A 21812-nucleotide genomic window follows, 5' to 3' on the forward strand; every position below is an offset into this window, starting at 1 on the left:
AGTAATAAATAAAGGCGCGCCTTATACGTCCGAAACATCAAAATCAGATGCAAAATAACAAAAAGTCGAGGACAGGGAAGAATTTATCGATGAGAAATGAAAAGATGTCAAATACCAATAGACGACATATACTTAGATTGGAAAAGATTTCTTTTGTTCGAACTTTTGATTCACGGGTTAAAAATTAAGACATATTTTCTTCGATTGAAGATGAATCAATGAATGAGATCGGATTCTATACCCTAGACAATATGCACGAGGAGTGCGTAGGAGAACATGTGGAACCTGCAAAATTGACATGGTCGGCTGTGATGCAAGGTGAATATTAAGGCTTGCAAGGTAGGTTTTAGGATTCAAAATTTTAGAAACAATAAGTACGTGGAAGGTATTAAGGTTTGAGGTAATACAGTGGACCCCCCAAAAAATTGGGAAAAGCCTTCTATATAGGCTGGCTTGTATAAATGTTGGTTGGAAAAATTCAAAGTGTCAATTTAAAAACTTGTCAATTTTGTGCACTTAAATTTTAAAACTTTTAGTTTGTGCATTTAAATTCTAAAACTTGTCAATTTCGTGTAATCAAATTCTCTAGATAACTACGTCAATTTTAAATGATGGAAAACGTCAAGTGACTTTTTCCAATCCTGCGTGTTTTGTCACTCAATTTCAACCTTAAACACAAAATGACACATGAAGCCACATTTAAAAAATTGAAAAATGAAAATAAAAATCTGATCTATAAATTAAAGTAAAATGTTTAAAAAAGAAAAGGATGGCAGAGGATGCACTACCAGATGAGGGTCGCAATCCGCCCAGCCTTTTGTCAACGAACCTCGCTAGATTTGGGCAAGGAGCATCCTTGACCCTAAAAGTGGGTCGGTCCAATTTTTTCCTAGAATTTGGAGCCTATCCACCGAAATCGGTTGCCCAATTTTTGGAACTTATAACCTATATTGCATGCCCTGAAACCTGAATCTATTCTACCGCATGTTTAGGGCTAGGTTTAGGATATACTCAAGTTCCACATGTATTCTTACTTGAACAATTGGAATGAATCGTCACTTTTATTGACTACCATTTACTGTCACAATCCACTGACCACAATTCATATTTTTATACACGAAAAATGTGAAACGTTAACAAAGTAAAATTTTCGATCATGGATATCGTCGAAAATAAAAACTCAGACTAGCGGTTTAAAATTATATTCATTATCGGATATTGTGGAAAACCACACAATCGTATGAAAACAAGAACAAGAAAAATACAAAGGCTTGTTCGAGGTTCCAAGTAACCTAGAACCTAGAACATTTATGTTGAAATCGGTTCCCCAATTTTTGAAACTTGAAATCTACCATATTGAAGATATCACCGCCTACTCAAGAATTCAATAGCGTGACTCTTCGATAGATTTTTCGGTTTCCGATGGACATCTATCGACGCGCGTGTTTAGTGTCATTATTGTTTTATAGTTCTTTTAGAGTCATCATTGTTGTGTGTCTCGAGAGTCCTTTAGTATTCCGGTGTGTAATTATTGCTATGTATCTGGACGGGTCTTTTCATGTACCTAGGGTATGTCAGGAGTCATGTCTTTTCGCCTATATAAAGGCGAGTCTTGTAATCGTTTCAAATAAGGTGAAAGTAAGGTGAATATAGAATATTGTAGAATCCATCTCCTCCCTTGAACACTTCTCTCGTGTGAAGAGAACCTTTCACCTTCGATAGTCTTCGATCATCTTGAGGATCAAGACGTGCTTGAACCCGAGGTTCAACATTTGAGCGCGGTTACTGGGGATCTGAATCAAGTCAGCGTGGTTCGTGAAGATGGTGGTTAGCGACCATTGTTCGTGTGCACTGCCGGAATACGACACTGTGATCAATTGATTGGGGCCAGCCGGGCATTTTTCTCCAATCGATGATATAAGTTCGACAATGGTATTGAGATAACAATTCCAATTATTAATTGGTACCCGCATGCAATTTTATTTGGGTCAAGATTTGTGGGATATTGTTGGCGGCAGGCACCCACAAACGAGGTGATCGAGGAGATGGAACATAAAGAAAAAAATCCCAAAGAGGGATAACCGCGTTGTTCGCGAGGTCAATGATGCTAAGTTGCAAAGGTTGGAGAACGAGCTGTTGTCGATGTCACAAAAATATGCGGTCCCAAAGTTAAGTCTATTTGTAACGAAATTTGTAGATCCGAATAATGCCATCTCCGAAACGAGAATGAGAAGGATTATTTTCGGTTAAAGCCGGTATAATGGTATTGTTCCTCCGTGGATGGGTAACTCAACCGAACTGGAAAATATTTGGCCAACCAAGAAACTTTAGATAATCAAATGTCTAAGGTTTCATGAAGGGAGATGATGCGATAAAAGAGGATTCAAGGGCCGAGGAGTTAGAATAGAGATGCAAAAAAGTCATGTCGAAGGCAAAACTGGAGAGAGCCTTCGATCTTGGGTCGTTATGGGAATGACAAAGGGAGGGGACGCGTGGCAAAGAAGGTCATTTTGCCGGATTGTCACAAAGAGAGTTGAAGGAAATCGCCTTCGAAGAGGAGTGATTTCATGACAATGTGGAATGAGCTCCGCCTCGCCCATTGCCGAGTCGAATCATTCGATGGCTTTAATCACGTAAGTGATAAGTCATTAATTATGATATTGAGCTTGATTATACCGTGGACGTAGTCTTATGCAATGGCTCGAGGTTGCCAATTTTCATATTGGTGAAACGGTGATAACTCCTCGACTCAATTCACAAGCAGTTGAATTGAAAATGTGTATCACGTGGGGGATGAAGAAAATTTATTGTCCGTGTCCCACTACGACTCGGTAATTATGTTATATTCGGTCCACGAGATGTTAAGGTGTACCGAATGAAGCCCACTAGTCGACCAATTATGGAGGGACGTCGCGGAATCCGTTTACGTGATGACGCTCAAACGGCATACGTAAACAAAACCCGGAGAATGATACACTATTTGTGGCATGGCGACTTGGGTATGTAGTTATCACAAGTTAAAAGTGATAATGGGAAGAATATGCTGAAGGGCCTCCCGGGTTGGAAGTTCAAGAAGATGTCGGATGCGGTATGGAAAGACACATCAATTCCTTACGAGGAATCATCGTTCAAAGTCGCGCCTCAGCTCATTCACTCGGATGTGTTTGGTCCAGAAAGCAATCGTCTATTGGTGGATCAAAGTATATGATCACATTTATCGACGACTTCTCCGTATGTTTGGGTTGATTTTATGAAAGATAAATGAGGCATTTATCAAATTTAAGGAGTTTAAGGAGAAGGTAGAAATGATGTAGGCAAGAAGATTCTTTGCCTTCGTATCGATAATGGGGAGAATATATTCTAATGAATTCACGAAGTATTTAAGTGCAAGATACGTCTGACGGTTACTTGTCCGTATACGCCACAGAAAATGGAGTTGCCGAAAGGAAGAATCGACATCTAGCAAGACATGCGGAGCATGCTACATGCGAAGAATGTTCCACCAAGATTTTGGGCTGAGTGTATGAAGACAACGGCTCATGTGATTAACAGATTACCACAAGCAGGTGTTTCACCATATAGAGGTTATGGAAGTGCAAGCCTGTGGTAAGTCATTTGAGTTTTTGGAAGTGTATGTTATGCATTTGTGATCAGCAAATTCGACAAGAAGGCGGTTATGTATTTTCGTGGGCTATGATGATCAACGTAAAGGGTGGAAGTCTGTGATCCTACAATAGGGAGGTGCTATATTTCGAGAAATGTGGTGTTCGACAAATTGTCGTCATGGTGGAATTTCAGATTTACAGATATCGAAGGAGAGTTTCAAGAAAGGTGAGAGAATTCGATGAGGATCAGCCTATCGAAAGAGATGTCGAAAAGGATGTCGGGTAGGTTCAAGGTTCGAAGTATGGTGAGCATCATAAAATTTCGACAAGTCGTAGATGAACCGAGGGAGGAGCCTTCAGATCACGGAGGTAGAGGCCAACCCCAGTATGCCTTTTGATTTCGAATATAGGAAGCATCATGGTGAGAAAGGCTGGAGGAAGATCCTCGCACTAAGAAGATGAGATGGGACTTGGGAATGAGGTACATCTATATCTTGAAATGGGTTTATAATAAATTATGGGTGATGAGAGATATAAAGAGTCTAGTTAGTTTTGAAGTATGGTGTCATTATGAAGATGGCCAAGTTACTTGTTGTTTATTGGCCTTGGTTAATATATAAATGTTTTTATGGAGTTGAAATACATGGAATGTTTAAAAATATGTTGTAAGTTGTTGGTTAAGCAGATGGTAGAAGATGTTTTTGAGAAGGTTATTGTACGATTGGTTGTTGTGAAGAGATGGAAAGATGAACGTGCTGGTGTTGGGATGATCTATCTAGATAATAAGATGAGATATGTATTGGCAAATTGGTCGTATGAAGCTTGAGTGCGGGATCAAGAATTATTTTGTGATATAAGTTGGTTGAGCCTTATTATTTATGAATGTTAGGTCAGTTATCAATGGTAGTAGTTTTTTTCTACTCCTGTTTTGGGTAGTGTATTTTGAAGCAAGCCTCTTGGATGGTTGGTATGTAAAGTTGATTTTGGCTTTTGTAAAAATCTATCGGTAGTTGGTCGTTATTGCTGCCACTTTGTGAATCAATACACAAGGCGCTCTACGGATACTCATTTAATCTTGGATTAGGTATTTTAGACCTTGCGAATATTGTGGTAGTTTTTAAGATTCATAATATAATTTTTGTTTTGTATAATCTATCTGCTTAAGTTTGAATGTGAAGATGTATTTATATTTAAATGTCTTGATAATAATAAAATGTTGTATTTATTTAAGTTTTTTAATTTTTATTGTTATATGGGTTGTATAGTTAATTATGTATTTATTTATTTTTATATTTTTATTTTTTAGGTTATTGTTTTTGTTTGTATTGTTAATTATTGTATGTATTTTTATGTATTATTGTATGTTTTTTATATAAAGGATTTGTTTTTAATAAGGTAAGTGTGAATATAATTTAAATTTTAATAAATTAGTTTATATCTTAGGATCAAGACGTTCGGGTTAACTACCATGCCTGCGTACCTTGAAATTTGGAACCATACTCATCCCTACTCGATCCTAATGCCACCACTGCTAGAGCAAGGGTGCTTGCCCTCGCTCGTGGGGAGGGCTGGCCCCCTCAAATTTAGTTTACTTTTAGTTTTTATTTTGATAATTTGTTAATTTTTTTTAGGAAAAAGTATTTTCTGATATGGCGCCAAGATCCGATGCCATTGTGCGTTGAGAGAGTTCCATCTCAACTTTGGTCACTAAATAGGAATAAAAAATTTAATAAAAGAAGTCATTTGGAGTTTTCCATCCATGGTGCTAACAAGACTTAAATGTACGAATATTACAGCTTTTAAGACATGCAATGAACGAGTTGGCAGTTTTAGGATTCAAACACATGGACCTCAACTTTCGTGCTAATTACGCTCATAGCGGTTCAAGCATGGGAAACATTGGGCTCATGACCCCAGCCCACTCCCTTTAGAAGCTCCAATACACGTTCCGTTTGTAAGCTCCTTTACGCACGGTGCTAGTGTATAGATGAATAAATCTTATCGACGTAGACGGCAAGGCGGCTGATCAAGTGGATGGCCACTTTAGCAGCGGCGCCACCGAGTTCATCCCAAGACCACCTGAAGATACCAAGCTTCCAGCGATTTGATATTACTCTTCTCGATCGGCCGATACACTCGAGAGAGAGGAACTTCTTGCGATCCGCGACGGAATAGTACATAAACTCTTCGCACCACAAGATGGTCTTTCTGTGATTGACACTCTTTCGCTTGTTGACGGGCTCGACTTGTGCTTCTGGCCTTTCTCCTCCAGCCGCTTGTCACCATCGGTTAAATGGAGATATTATGAAAACCTCCCGATATTATGAAGCAAGTGAAATCTCAATTATTGAATCAGCGCTCCAATAGGCGAGATCTACTGAGCTCTTCAACACCGATGCAATCTAACCGTGACCGTCAGTTCGTGATCGACGGCCAAAGGAGAAAGTCTTAATATTGTTCTCTTTAGTGTTGTCCCTGATAATTTGGATGACTATCAAATACAAATCTCCAGTAGTTAAATATTAAGCAAGTTATTTTAGATAATTGAATTCAGGCTTTGTAAATTTGTTAACTTTTGGGAAATTTGAGAGATTTTAGGAAGAACTTCTTTTACTGTCGTGTGAAAATAAAATTACAATTTTACCCCATGCTTGGAAAATAAAATCTCATTTCAACAACTTGTATGGGTTTTCATGGAATTTTTCAAGGAATAATTAATTTGATTTTGAAATTCTACTTTGAGTTTTCATTTTATACGTGGAGTAAAGATTCTTCCTTTTGAAGTTATTTATGATGATTGGAGTGACTATCACATAAAAGTATCACAAAAGAATTTTAATTAGAGGACCGATCATGTCCAAATAAAGTTAGTATTAAAAGGTTTTCTAAAACAGGCACAATAATTTTCACATTTAATTTCCTTAATGTATTTTTAAGGACTAGCTATTGTCACTATTCCCACGGGACCCATCCCTGATAGAAGCTGTTTTATTTCTTCTTTTTTTAAAAAATTTAGAGGTCATCATCTTTTTAAAACGGTATTACTATTAAATCGTAATATGTATTTTTAAGATGGAATTGCGTTGAATGTACACTGTGCTATTAACACAATGCAGTAAATGGTACGTTCCTTAGCGGCCTGACAAATTTCAATGTTTAATCTATAGAAATTTGGTTGGCTTCAACTTTTGAAGTTTGTTGAGACATCAAGGAGAGGAGCGTAAGGAGTTGGAGACCTTCACTTGGAAAAATATTGCATATTAGTCCATTCCCTGTCAGAAAAACCAAGCCTCCTACTTGGCTGTATTCTAAATTTGGACATCATTCACTTGCATAATTAACTGAAAATAAATGTAAGTGATGTTGATGTTTATAAATATAACACTAACCATAGCCGAGATCTATTGAGTTCATAAATCCTAATGCACTTTAACCGTGACTGTGACTCCGTCAACGACGGCAGGAAGAGAAAGGCCGAAGTGCGAGCTACTGAAATCTCAACTATTGAATCACGTGGACTTCAATAAGCGAGATCTATTGAGCTCTTTAACACCGTTGCAATCTAACCGTGACCGTTGGTTCGTGATCGACGACCAAAGGAGAACGACTGGAAGTGCAAGTCGGACGATGAGCCCATGGCCGATTTGAAGGGCTGGACTTCCCATGGGCAATGGCACTCCCAGAGCTCTATACCTTATGGCGACGGTTATGACCTTTGGTTTAAAAAATTGTTATGTTTTGTTTATTTTGGAGTTGCCACTAGCCACTAACCTTTTTGAAGGGTTGGTTAGAAAATTTGATTAAGATGGGGGGAGGACCATCTTAATCCCTACGAAACCGAGAGTTCTAGATTCAAGGACTACCTTGCGCTAACGTTTCTATTATCGTCCTTTCGGTACCTAATTGGTTGTTTTTGTCTAAGAGCGATCACACAAAATGTGGTTAATTCTCTTTTGACTCCTAATTTGTTTTCCACCACGTTAAATGTTCATGCATTTGGTTTTTATAGGTGTCGTTTTTATGATTCAACATCCGTCAGATTGGAATTTCAGATACTCATACATTCGGACGTTTATTGGTGTCATTTTCATGATTCGACATCCGTCGGATTGGAATTTCAGACACTTATACATTCGGACGTTTATTTTGGACATTGCAATAAACATCCAAAACAATCATCAAAAGAGAGCAACCAAAATTCAATCAATCAAATCAATCAAAAATGGCCTTGGGGTCAGCCTTTGGATCACATGCGGCAAGAATAAACCACATGCTTCAACCAATTTTAATGATAGTTAAGGGTAGTTGGACATCATTAGCAGGTGCGTAACGATGAACAATACCGGTTAACCTTTAAGGTTGAGATCTAGTTATCCCATGACTACCCCTTATGTCATGCACCGACCTAACATTCATATTGAAAAATGGCATGCATAAACATGTAATAAGCATGGATTTAGGCCGTTAAGCCTTGAATCGCAATGAATCAAGCAATTTGAGTGAGCCACCAGGCATCACTTAATCAACTTCGAATTTCAGAATTGGCACTAATTATGTTTTTTTTTTTTTTGCATTAGTAGACGTAACAAATAAAACTCAAATGCAACTAAATCGGCACCATTTGAGTCGCCAAGCTGTCGCAATCTATTTTTTGGGAAAAGTTCAGTTGACTAATTGGTCCATGTAGTATCAAATTCTGACATCGTGGCAATGAGGACGCCACTCCTTCCATTTCCCAAAGGAACGGAACCTACCAACACCAACCGTCGAGGAAGCTAATGGTGATTGTAGGAACACCGAGCAGCTTCTCAAAAAGTCCCTTTAAAAAGTCAAAGGGCACCCTCTTCTCACTACAGACAACAAAATCTAACTTGGCTTTCACCAAGGGAAGACATGTCCCCAAGTCTAAACACGGAATCATGAAGCCAAGACCCTGATATCCATAGCGATAGCAAATGCGAGGCCCAAAGTTTCTCCGCCTTAGAGCTTATGCAGTGCACGAGTACCAAATCTTTTACACTCATTGAATCGATTATAATGTTCTTCACGCCATTGCACAAGTGCAGCTCAAGGGACTCTAAAATGGGTCTTCCCCCAACAATTTCCTCGAGAACATCCTCACCCAATTCCCCAAATGATATCGACAAGACCTTGAGACAAGGCCCCATAATAGTAGTACCCAATTAAAAACAACACTTTTCTAACTTCTGGGCGTACCAGCCAACTCAAGCAATACAAGAATTGTGGCAGTATATACGAGAAGTACAAAGAATTAACGCCCATCTGCCACAAACCCTGTGCCATGGCCACTAATTCGGCATAATTCTCGTATACATTACTGCGGTTCTTGTATTGCTTGAGTTAGTTGGTACGCCTGTAAGTCAGAAAGCGCTGTTTTTCGTTGAGTACTACTATTAGGTGGCCTTGTCTTAAGGTCTTGTTGATATCATTTGTGGAACTGAGTGATGATATCCTGGAATTGTTAGGAAAAACCCTTTTTGATACTCCCTAGCCCCCCTAGAAGAAAAAAAAAAAAAAAAAAAAAATATAAAAAGAAAAATAAAAAATTTTAATCAACCACCAAAAAAAAAAAAAGAAAAAAAAATTTTTATTTTTTTTTTAAGGTTATTTTAATAATTATTTTTTATAAAAAAAATAGATTTTGTTGTGTGTAGTGAGAAGAGGGTGCCCTTACTTTTTAAAGGGACTTTTGAGAAGCTGCGCGGAGTTCTTACAATCACCATTAGCTTCCTCGGCGGTTGGTGTTGGCAGGTTCCATCCCTCTGGGACATGGAAGGAGTGGCGTCTCCCTTGTCAAAATATTAGAATTTTATACTACATGGATTAGTTAGTCAACTGAAGCTTTCTAGAAAAAATAGGTCGCGATAGCTTGGCGACTCCGCTAGGACTTGGTTACAAACTTACAATCACTGATCGAATGAAACCGGTAATCAAGATCTTCTCCAAGGCAGAAAAACGATTTCATTGAAAAACAAGAGAATGAAACCGAGAACTCACGCACTGATCTAATCAGAATCAAAAGTTAGAGAAGAAATCAGCAGTCGATTTCCAATTGAGAAGCTTCTGCAACGTGGAGGATCGACGCTCTCTGTTTTTGTTTACTGGACACTGCTTGTTCTTTGACCCCCTGTTCAGCAAAACAAGGAAGGACAGTCGCGTGGTGAGTGCCCTCAGTAGATGTGAGCACCCAGGGGGAGAGTTGCGGCTGCCTCCCCACAAGTAAAATATTTTAGGGTTTTGTGAGGTGACGTCAAGTGATGCGATCTTCAGATAAAAGAGCTCGAATTTTATAGTGTCAAGCATGATATTCTAAATGATCAATCCGCTCTAGCGATTGAAATTCTTGGGACTCGAGGGATTTAAATTTCATCGTTCCATATCAAACGTCTAAAATACGATTAGAAACTAACGAGATAATAGTTAATTTATCAATAATTTTTTTTCTTCTCTCTTTTCTTTTTCCTTTTTTCAAATGAAGCTTAAAGACCTAATTCCGCACTTCTATTCATTACACAATTGCGATACTAAGACCACTAGCTAATTTTTTGATCAAGAAACGAGACTCGTCGCAATTGAAAATCTCGAACCTCGAATTTTCTATTCTAGACCATCGAGAAAATTCAGGAGGTGTCAACAGACGCATCCTTTCTGAAAAATTCTAAACGGGAAGAAAAACGAGGAGTCCATCCTCGATCATGCAGGCTGACCAAAAAAAAAAAAAAAAACACCAGAAGCAATTGAATTCTCTGCATAACTCGTCAATTTTAAATGGACGAAACGTGACGTAACTTTTTTGTATTATTAAATTTCAATGCCTCGTGTTATTTTTACTCGATTTCAATCTTTAGAAGAAGTCATGTCGCGTTTTCCGTCCACACAATCATATGTCAGGAAACTGCGCTGAAATGAGTGAATTGAAGTTGCTAATCATGTCAAACATGTTGTGGACAATTCAACAGGGAACTCCTCGAGTAAGTGCACAATTGCACTTAAGCATTTTCACAAACATGTCGTGTTCATTTATAATGCAACGCCCAGAGACATCAACGATCTGCTAATTTCGATTTAAAAAACCAGAAGGCATCCTCAGGAGTTTAAAACCACTAGCTAATCTCAAATCATCTTCCCACTTTCGCTCAGACCTAAACACTCAACTGCCGAACTCAGATTTAAAAACAGAGCAAGAACGTAAGCAAATTCACTTGGAACATTTTCTCAGACATGCGGTGTTCATTTAATATGCAACACACAGAGACATCAACGATAACGAGAAAACATCCTCAGGAGTTGAAACCCACTAGCTAATCCGAAATTATCGTTCGGCTTTCACTCAAACCTCAACACTCAACTCTCAGACTCAGATTAACAAGACAGAGGAAGAACGCACCCGTGTCAGAGATGTGGTTTCAGGCTTCGACTGGTAGCTAATAATGATCGACGAATGGAAAAGCGCCGACAACAATGATCCGCACCGGCGTAGCTTGAAGATTGGAGACTGAGACACTTCGAACTCTCCGGGCAGAAAACAGAGGCGAATCACCTCTGGAGAGTATTTCTTTCTGCGCTCTCTGGGCAGTGTTGTGAAAAAATTGAGCCTCCCCTCTAGCCTTCGCCGAAGGAAATTATATAGCCGGCCGGCAGTTCGTTAGAGGAGTGCGAAAGAGGCGGTCACAGAGAGAGATTCCCGTTGCCATGTGGCCGCTCCCTCCGCCGCGTTCTCAAACGAAGGTGAGTTTGGTTAGAGGAGAGAGAGAGAAAGAAGAAATCAAGAGAGACAAACTTCCGTGGCGACGCGCCGCCGCCGCCTCCCTCGCGACCATCAACCCCCTCATGTGATGTGATATTGCCTTTCCGTGATCGATGCTCTTTCCTGTTGACGGGGCTCGGCTTGTGCTTCTAGCGTTTCTCCTCCGGGCCGCTCGTCATCGTTTTCCATAACTGTTTAAACGGAGAGATTATTAAAAGCTCCTGATTTTATGAGGCACAAATTTTACAAGTTTTAAAGACTAAAATGAATGGATTGATTGACAGTTTTAAAATTGAAGGTGCACCGAGTTAACGCGTTTCGAAAGTTGCGTTGTAATTACGCCCGGCAGCGTTTCCAGGTATGCCAAACACTGGGCTCTTGACCCCAGTCCCACTCCTATATAAGATCCATTAGACTATGCTAGGGTACAGATGAATAAATCTCGTCCAATTAGACGGTGAGGTGGCCGAGCAAGTAGACGGCCACACGATCGGATTCCTTCGAAGTCGATACGGCCTGTCTCGATCTGCCGGTACAATCGAGAGAGGAAATTCTTGCAAGGTGCTTCAGAATGGTACGGGAACTCTCTGCGCCAAGAGATGGTCTTTCCGTGATTGACGCTCCTTCGCTTGTTGGGCTCAACCAGCTTGCGCTTCTGGCCTTTCTCCTCCGGCCGCTTGTTACCCTTTTCCATAATTTGTCTAAATGGACAGATTATTAAAATCTTCGGGTACCAGGTAAGTGAGATCTCAGCTGTTGAATCACGTGGATTCCAATAGAGGAGATCTATTGAACTCACATACACCGATGGACTCTAAACATGATTGTGGTCTCCGCGAACGATGGCCGGAGGAGAAAGGCTGAAGTGCAAGCTGCAGGATGAGCCCGTGGACGAGTGATAGAGGTTAATCGCCAAAAACTATTTCGCTTTGCGAAGAGTTCCTGTGCTTTACTGAAGCGGCTCGCAAGAAGGTTGTCTCCGATTGAATCGGCTGATCAAGAAGGGTTGTATCAAATCACTAGGGGATTGAATCGGCTTTCATGCTAGAGATCACCACAGGGGATTGAGGGAATTGACCGGAAATGGAGGATTCAAACAAGGAAGCAAACACAGAGAAGGAAACAAGTCCAAGAGGGGGACAAACATCGTTTAACCAAGATTGGCAGCCGTGAATCTCGGCATTTCAAGGGCAGATCACGGCTGAAGGGCAGAGATAATCGCAGGGAATGATGGATGAAAAAGAGCTCGGGCAAGATCGGAGGCCAAAAGTAGGGCAACTCATTTGGCTACGAAAAAACAGGAGAAGAGACTCTCTCACTCTGAAAATTCAACGCAGTAAGAAAAACGAGGAGCCCATCCTCGATCGTCCAGTCAAGGCGATCATCCATTCTCCTGGGTCGACATGACTACTCTACGCCTGTTTCTAAGTGAGAATATGCTATTCCCATGTGTTGTGATAGCGAAAGCGGCTCGTGACCTTTGCAATGATATGGGGAGCCATAGAAAGCGATAGACAAAATAAAATGATGAACAAATAAAAGGACACAAAAAATTTACGTGGTTCCGTCGAATGTCGGAACTTACGTCTATGGGGAGAGCCAACAAATAATTCACTAATAAACCTGAGAATTACAAGATTATACCCAATACCTACAATGTTTAACAACTCAATTTGATGGACTAAACTCTATGCGCAAATCTCTCCGAGGTCTAGACTCTTTTTATCTCTTGAGCTCTCTCTTCTCGCTTAATTTTCAGGTCCTTGTGGTGTTCTCTTTATAAGAGAAAAGATGGAAGAGCAAGACAAATATGAACTTATCAAGTGGTAGGGAATTTGGTGGCGAAATTTCGGGCAAGATCAAATTAGTAATTCATCGGTCACTGGATTACATGTGCGTTTCTATTACTCGAATCCAAAATCCAAACCCACTATCAAGACGTGCAAAATCAAAATATGCTTATGGCAAATGATATCATCAAATTTGATAGTCACTAGTTACCCCACTTGGCTCAATAAGATTCGGAAAAATTATATTTTGGCTTAGAATATCATCATTTACAAGAGTTATTGGCTTTAAAAGTATTGTAAAATGACTATAAATATGCAATTCAACCTCATTTTTTGTCAACCACACCACATCCATTCTTATTTCCATGTAATGCATATGTACCGTATGCTCGGGGAATGCACATGAAGCGGGACGTACTATCTTCATGTTAACATTACTTAATCGATTAACTATCAACTAGTAATTTTTCACGATAGTTCAGTGAGAAGGACTATCAGCTAGTAATTCACCGGCCACTGAGTCATATGTGCGTTTCTATTACTTTGGTCCAAAACCATACTCATTATCAAGACATACAAAGTCAAAACATACTTATGGAATAAGATATTATCATATTTGATGAGTCACCGGCTACCACACTTGGCTTAATAAGGTTCGGAAAAAGTATAGTTTTTCCTAGGATATTATTATTTACAAGAGTTCTTGACTTTAAAAGTATTGCAAAATGACTATAAATACGTTATTTAGCCCCATTTTTTGTTAACTACTTCATATCAATTCTTATTTTTATCTCATGCATATGTATCGTGTGCTTAGGGAATGCACATGAAGCAGAACGTACTATCTTCATGTTAACATTACTTAATTGGTGGACTATCAACTAGTAATTTTTCACGGTAGTTCAGCAAGATGGATTATCAGTTAGTAATTCAACGACCACCGAGTCATATATGCGTTTTTATTACTCCGGTCCAAAATCATACTCAATATCAAGACATGCGGAATCAAAACGTACTTATGGAATAGGATATTATCATATTTGATGAATTACTAGTTACCACACTTGACTCAATAAGGTTCGACAAAAGTATACATAGGCTTAGGATATCATCATTTACATGAGTTCTTGGATTTAAAAGTATTGTAAAATGACTATAAATATGCAATTCAACCCCATTTTTTTGTCAATCACTCCATATCCATTCTAATTTCCAACTCATGCATATGTATCGTATGCTTAGGGAATGCTCATGAAGCGGGACATACTATCTTCATGTTAACATTACTTAATCGAAGGACTATCAATTAGTAATTTTTCACAGTAGTTCAGTAAGATAAATTATCAGCTAGTAATTCACCGATCACTCAGTCATATGTGCATTTCTATTACTTTGGTCCAAAATCATACTCATTATCAAGACATATAGAATCAAATCATCATATCCGATGAGTTACCATTTACCACACTCGGCTCAATAAGGTTTGAAAAAAAGTATACTTTGGCTTAGGATATCATCATTTACAAGAGTTCTTGACTTTAAAACTATTGTAAATGGCTATAAATATGCAATTCAACCCCATTTTTTGTTAAGCACTCCATATCCATTTTTTTTTCCATCTGATACATATGTATCGTATGCTCATGGAATGCGCATAAAGCGAGACTTACTATCTTCATGTTAATATTACGTAATCGATGGACTATCAACTAGTAATTTTTCACAATAGTTCAGTAAGATGGACTATTAGATAGTAATTCATTGGCCATTGAGTCGTATGTTCGTTTCTATTGCTTTGGTCCAAAATCATACTCATTATCAATCATCATATTTGATGAGTCACCAATTACCATACTTGGCTTAAAAAGGCTCGAAAAAAGTGTACTTTGGCTTATGATATCATCATTTACAAGAGTTCTTAGCTTTAAAAGTGTTGTAAAATGGCTATAAATATGCAATTCAACCTCATTTTTTGTCAATCACTCCATATCCATTCTTATTTCGATCCCATGCATTTATATATATATATATATATATATATATATATCGTATGATTAGGGAACATACAAGAAGCGGGACGTACTATCTTCATATTAACAATACTTAATCAAAGGACTATCAACTAGTAATTTTTTACAGTAGTTCAGTAAGATGGATTATCAGCTAGTAATTCACCGGTCACCGAGTCATACGTGCGTTTCTATTACTCTGGTCCAAAATCATACTCATTATCAAGATATGTAGAATCAAATCATCACATCTGATGAGTTACCAGTTATTACACTTGGCTGAATAAGGTTCGGAAAAAATATACTTTGGCTTAGGATATCATCATTTACAAGAGTTATTGGCTTTAAAAGTATTGTAAATGACTATAAATATGCAATTTAACCTCATTTTTTGGCAACCATTCCATATCCATTCTTATTTCCATCTCGTGCATATGTATCGTATGCTCAAGGAATGCATATGAAGCGAGACTTACTATCATCATGTTAACATTACCTAATCGATGGACTATCAATTGATAATTTTTCATGGTAGTTCAAGAAGATGGATTATCAACAAGTAATTTATCGGCCACCGAGTCATATGTGTGTTTCTATTACTTTGGCCCAAAATCATACTCATTATCAATCATCATATCTGATGAGTTACTAGCTACCACACTTAGCTCAATAAAGTTCGGAAAAAGTGTACTTTGACTTAGGATATCCTTATTTACAAGAGTTCTTGACTTTAAAAGTATTGTAAAATAATTATAAATATGCAATTCAGCCCCACTTTTTGTCAACCACTCCATATTCATTCTTATTTCCAACTCATGCATATGTATCGTATGTTTAGGGAATGCACATGAAGTGAGACTTACTATCTTCATGTTAATATTACTTAATCGATGGACTATCAACTAGCAATTTTTCACGGTTGTTCAATAAGATGGACTATCACCTAGGAATTCACCGGCCACCGAGTCATATGTGCGTTTCTATGACTTTGATTTAAAATCATATTTATTATCAAGACATGTATAATCAAAACATTATCAAGACATGCATAATCAAGACATACATATGGAATATGATATTATCATATTTGATGAGTCAGCAGTTACCACACTTGGCTCAATAAGGTTCGAAAAAAGTATACTTTGGCTTATGATATCATCATTTACAAGAGTTCTTTATTTTAAAAATATTGTAAAATGACTATAAATATGCAAATCACCCTCATATTTTGTCAACCACTCCATATTCATTCTTATTTTCATATCATGCATATGTATCATATGCTCGGTGATTGCACATGAAGTGGGACGTGCTATTTTCATGTTAACATTATTTAATCGATGGACTATCAACTAGTAAGTTTTCACTGTAGTTCAGTAATATGGACTATCAGCTAATAATTCATCGGCCGCTAAGTCATATGTGCGTTTCTATTACTTAGGTCCAAAATCTTACTCAATTATCAAGACATCTAGAATCAAATCGTCATATCTGATGAATTACCAATTATCATACTTGGCTCAATAAGGTTCCAAAAAAGTATACTTTATATTATGATATCATCATTTACAAAATTTCTTGACTTTAAAACTATTGTAAATTACTATAACTATTCAATTCAATCTCATTTTCTATCAACCACTCTATATTCATTTTTATTTCCATCTCATGCATATGTATCGTATGCTCGGAGAATACACATGAAGCGGCACATATTATCTTCATGTTAACATTACTTAATCGATGGACTATCAACTAGTAATTTTTTGCAATAGCTCAGTAAAATGGACTATCGCCTAGTAATTCACCAGTCATTGCGTCATATGTGCGTTTCTATTACTCCGGTTCAAAATCATACTCATTATCAAGACATGTAAATGAAAAACATACTTATGGAATATAACATCATCATATTTGATGAGTCATCAGTTACCACACCTGGCTTAATAAGGTCTGGAAAAAGTATACTTTTGTTTTGGATATAATCATTTACAAGAATTCTTAGCTTTAAAAGTATTGTAGAATGACTATAAATGTGCAATTCAATCTCATTTTTTGTCAACCACTCCATATCCATTCTTATTTTCATCTCATTCATATGTATCGTATGCTTAGGGAATGCACATGAAGCGAGACGTACTATATTCATGTTAACATTACTTAATCGATTGACTATTAATTAGTAATTTTTCTTGGTAGTTCAGTAAGATGGATTATCAGCTAGTAATTCATCGGCCACTGAGTCATATGCGCGTTTCTATTATTCTGGTATAAAATCATACTCATTATCAAAACATGCAAAGTTAAAACAAACTTATGGAATAAGATATTATCATATTTGATAAGTCACCAATTACCACACTTAGCTCAATAAGGTTTGAAAAATGTATATTTTTGCTTAGGATATCATCATTTACAAGAGTTATTGGCTTTAAAAATATTGTAAAATGACTTAAATATGATATTCAACCCCATTTTTTGTCAACCACTCCATATTAATTTTTATTTTTATCTTATGTATGTATATCGTATGCTTAGGGAATGCATATGAAGCGGAACGTACTATCTTCATATTAACATTACTTAATCGATGGACTATCAACTAGTAATTTTTTACGGTAGTTCAGTAAGATAGACTATTAGCTAGTAATTCACCGGCCACTGAGTCATATGTGCGTTTCTATTTCTCTGGTTTAAAATCATACTCATTATCAAGACATGCAAAATCAAAACATACTTATAGAATGTGTTACCACTCCGAAGTTCTCTATTGCTATCAATGGTGAATTACATGGCTTTTTCTCGAGCCGTAGAGGTATTTGGCGGGGTGACCCCATCTCCTCGTATCTCTTCACTCTTATCATGGAAGTTTTCTCTGGTATCATTAAAGCTAAGACTTCATCTCCAGGCTTTAAATTCTTTGGCGCTGCAAGTCTTCTCGTTTGTCGCACCTATTCTTTACTGATGATGTGCTATTATTTTCTGAGACAAATCTAGCCTCCACTACCTTGCTTAAGGAGGCATTGGACATCTTCTCGGGTTGGTTTGGTTTGACGCCTAATGTGGCAAAAAGTGAGCTGTTTTTTTTCGGGTGGAAGCATGGATCTCCTGAATAGCATCCGCCTCTTGTTTGGCTTCAATGAAGGTATGCTACCATTCCGATACCTTGAAGTACCAATCATTTCCTCTCGTCTAAGTAAGGCGGGTTGTGTTGCGTTGGTTAATTCTATAACGGCTAGAGCTCGTTCTTGGTTCCAACGCTTTCTCTCTTTTGTTGGCTGTTTGCAACTTATTAAATCTGTTTTACATGCCATTCATGTCTTTTGGGCGAGTGTTTTTATCCTTCCGAAATCTGTTCTCTCCCAAATTGAGCTTATTATGAGGCAATTTCTATGGAAGGGGCCTGACTTGGGTTTAGGTGGAGCAAAAGTTCCTTGGGCTGACATTTGTCTTCCTAAAGAAGAAGGGGGATTGAGCATTTGTAGTCTTCTTGATTGTAATAAGGCTGCTGCTCTGAAGCATATTTGGATTCTATTTAATGACAAAGAATCGTTATGGTGCAAATGGATACATTCCACATTTTTAAAGAACAAGAATTTTTGGGTTGTCCCTAAACCTACTCTCTGTTCTTGGTTATGGAAGAAGCTGCTGGATTTGCGGGCTGAGTCGTATATGTACTTTAAGTGGAGAATTGGAAATGGCTTATCCACCTCCTTTTGGTTTGATCTATAGCATGATCGAGGCCCACTATACAGGTTATTCACCAATAGAGATATTTTCTGTTACGGTGTCCCTGGTAATGCATCTGTGCGAGTCTTCTTCACCTCCTCTTGGCAGCCTTCCTCTGTTCTGGAAACACTTACAGGTTGGGGTGTTGCTGCTCCAGTGTTTGCTGAAGATAGACATGATAGCATGATTTGGCAAGACAATTCCTTGGGTTCTTTCTCTGTTTCGTCGGCCTGGGAAGTTGTTAGAGCACGGGGTCAAGTGGTGTATTGGCATTCGTTTATTTGGGATAAAGCCATTGCACCGAGACATGCCTTTCTATTGTGGCTTGCAACTCGTAATTGATTGCCAACTCAAGTTTTACTGCTCAATTATCACAGGATCTTTGAAGGATCATGTGCCTTTTGCCATCTTAAACCGGATTCTTTAAACCATCTATTCTTTGGATGTTCGGTTACTTCTTCACTTGCTTTATTCTGGGCTTCTAAGTATAATGTCTCGTGGACCAACCAGCCATGGCAGGATTTTTTGTGTTGGATTGTTCCTCGGTTGGGAGGTAATACCTTCCCCCACCGTGTTGCACGTTTCTCTCTTGGAGCACTTTGTCATCTCATTTGGACTGAAAGAAACAACATCATTTTTAGATAGAAGACGCTATTTATATCGGGCATCATCAAGCATCTACAAAAGGTAGTAAGGGACAAAGGTCTCACCTTTGTCGGCATTGAGGACAATCCGCGCAATAGACGTATCCAATCGAAGTGGGGTATATCCGAGTCCATCTTCGGGGACAGTTCGTTGGTGTCTTAATGTACTGTCCCGTCCTTTTTTCATGATCTTTTCTGCTGGCATTTGGCTACTGTTTTGGCTTTTTTGTTTCAGTGATATATATACCGCTATTTAGGAGTTGTGTAGGTTGATGCTACGGTCCGGCCGGTGTTGTCTTTGTATAGCTCTCCTTTTTGCATATACAACCTTGTACCTTTTGACACATGTCCGTGTTTCTATAGGTACGAGGGTGGTATATGGTTTTTTTTATTGTATGTAGTGCTTTTGAAAAGTCAATATACACCTTACCTTACCAAAAAAAAAAAAAAAACATACTTATAGAATATGATATCATCATATTTGGTGACTTACCATATCATACTTAGCTCAATGAGGTTTGGAAAAAGTATATTTTGGCTAAGGTTCGAAAAAAGCATATTTTGGCTTAGGATATCATCATTTGCAAGAGTTTTTGGATTTAACAACAGTGACTCTAAATATGCAATTCAACTCCATTTTTTGTTCAACAGCTCCTTGTCTATTATGATTCCCATCTCGGGCATTTGTATTGTACACTCGGGAAGCGCACATGAAGTGGAAGGTATTATCTTATTGATTTGATACTGCCTTTTAGACCATCTCTTGCAGTAGAAGTTGGATACTTTCACCCGGGGAGATCGCCAAGAGGAAGCCCAAGTCCGAGCCCATCAACATATCCAATTGGACCCACTTTCACTCAAAAGCTTAAATCAATGAGTTATGAGCCAACTTAGATATATTAACTGCTCAACACCATACATGTTCTCTAATGTGGGACTTCTTTAACATAACTCTCACGTGCATCTTGGCAAGAAGTTCTCTGGAGCGAATTAGCCGATCAAGGACAGTGTCAAATCACTAGAGGATCATGTGGTGTTGTGGATCGATAGACTTAACCGCACCTTCTCTTAGGACAAATCCGATTTTGTCATTGCTAGTAAGATTTATTGCTTTATCTACCAAATCCATTCCAAACTATCCTCAACACAATTTTAGAAAAAAAATCTTATTTTACGTATTTTTTTATGCTTTCTTTTCGGTACTTTATCCTCGCTAGGTGAATAAATAATATACATGTCATATTGAAAATCAAATCAAGTATCGGATCCATGACTTTATTTTTCATTTTGCTAATTATCTTCTCTTCAATGTTGTTATTGATAATTTGAAATACTCCTTTGAGTTTTCATCATACATGGAGTAAAGATTCTTATTTTTGAAGTTGGTTGATGATTGGAGTGACTATCACATAAAAGTATCACAAAAGAACTTTAATTAAATGACCAAAAATATCCAAACTAAGACAAATTTTATGGAAATAATTTTTAAAAAAATGTTATAGTGCAGTAAATGGTACTATGAAATCTGACCTGTTTTGGAGGGGTTTTGTGTGTTGAATGTACATTGTGCTAATAAATTGCAATGTTTAATTTATAGAAATTATGTCGGTTTCAAGTTTCAACGGTTGAAATTTATCGAGACATCGAGGAGAGCAACGTCAGCCTTTAGGTGTTGGAGACCTTAACTTGGAAAAGTGTTGCATATTAGTCAATTCCCCATCATAAAAACGAAGCTTCTAATTGGTTGTATTTTAAATTTGGACATCATTCACTTGCAAAATTAACTAAACATATATGTATGTGATGTTGGTGATTATAAATATAACATTAATCATATATGCACAAAAAGGGTAAAAGTCATTAGAAGTGCTATAATTTTTGTACGGCGTTCACCTTAGTGTCATAACTTTAAAAAATAGTTCACTTGAATGCTATGTTGACGTGACAGTCGGAAAAGCTAACGTAGCACGTCGGAAAACCGACGTGGCTTGCCGAAAAGATGACGTGGCTTGCCGAAAAAATAACGTGGCACACCGGAAAAGTTCCTGTAGCACTTAAGTGAACGATTTTGTTTCGACGTAGCACTCAAGTGAACGATTTTTGAAAGTTGTGGCACTTAAGTGAATATTTTGAAAGTTATGACATTCAAGTGAATTCCGTACACAAGTTATGGCACTTCTAGTGTACTTTTTCCGTACAAAAAGTCATGAATCTAGCCCACACTTAGTTTTTAATTTTTCTTCAAATTAAAACTTTTAATTTTTTAA

The sequence above is a fragment of the Rhodamnia argentea genome, chromosome 9 (genome assembly GCF_020921035.1).
Source record: "Rhodamnia argentea isolate NSW1041297 chromosome 9, ASM2092103v1, whole genome shotgun sequence".
NCBI lineage: Eukaryota > Viridiplantae > Streptophyta > Magnoliopsida > Myrtales > Myrtaceae > Rhodamnia > Rhodamnia argentea.